The 1,009-nt window shown below is 31.8% G+C and overlaps 1 protein-coding gene across 1 annotated transcript in view; it reads right to left on the bottom strand.

Moving 5' to 3' along the window:
- Positions 1–989: 989 nt before the first annotated feature.
- LOC113818257 (uncharacterized) overlaps positions 990–1,009 on the bottom strand; it is a 49,717-nt gene continuing 49,697 nt past the window's right edge. The window contains exon 9 of the mRNA XM_070125358.1: positions 990–1,009. This exon is cut by the window's right edge and continues 286 nt beyond it. The gene's annotated coding sequence lies outside the window, so the exon portion shown is untranslated.

The raw sequence follows: 1,009 nt of genomic DNA, 5'->3' as shown, positions 1-1,009 counted from the left end.
GTGAAAGAAGCGCCCTTATTCAGCCATGTTTTATGAGAAATGCAAGTAATATTATCATTACTGTTACACAACTGTTTCATGACTGAACAAAGAACAAATGGAATATTTGCTTTCACACTTCTGACAAAAAAAAAAAAAAAAAAAAAAAAAAAAAAAAAAAAAAAATTAACTTATTGCTTTTATATCTATTTCATTCATTTATTTTCATTATCATAGTCTCTATTTTAGAACATTAATTCTTTAGCAACTGTAAGTTGTATGGAGTATAGTTGAGGGAATTAACATTTGATCTAAAGATTAAGACATGGAATGTCTGTTATTTCATTAGATTTCTTATGCATTAATTCAAAATATCAAAATATGAGTAGCAAAGTTTGCTAAAACATCTTACACAGTTTATCTAACAACAGGGCTTCTATTGTTATATTTGAATGCTAGAGTTACCAGATAAAATCCAAGCTCAATAATTTTAACCCATTAACGCAGGGATATTTTGAAGCCGAAAATAAAAGATTCCAGGCGGCTACAAAATCAGCGGGCAGGGCTGTCCCGGACTCTGCCCGCCCCAATACAGTATCACACTGGCGGGATGCCCGGCAATGTTTATTTTTTCGAATGTCTCATATGTGGGACACCCGTCGTTAGTGGGTTGTGGTAATGAATTTATTCAACCAGTTGTACCTTAACTAGATTAGCCTCCTTTACTCAACAGTGAGCTTTATGGCATGCTTAATCTAGTTCTGTTAGTCTTTTGGGGTTCAGTATCTAGACAAAATCAATCAAATTACTGTAAATTCACATGTAAACTATCTTTTCATATATGTTTTGTACATTTTGCACAACTTTTCAAGGAAAATAATCACCCCTCAAAATGATAAACTACGTATGTATTATTACAATGTTACGTCTCTTTTTATGATAAAAAAAAAAAAAAAAAAAAAAAAAAGGAATAAAAAAAGGGGGGGGGGGGGAGGCTGTATCATATAAAATTTTTGATATCACATATCTA

The sequence above is a fragment of the Penaeus vannamei genome, chromosome 9, assembly GCF_042767895.1.
Source record: "Penaeus vannamei isolate JL-2024 chromosome 9, ASM4276789v1, whole genome shotgun sequence".
Taxonomy (NCBI): domain Eukaryota; kingdom Metazoa; phylum Arthropoda; class Malacostraca; order Decapoda; family Penaeidae; genus Penaeus; species Penaeus vannamei.
This window is presented reverse-complemented; position numbering and strand designations above follow the sequence as displayed.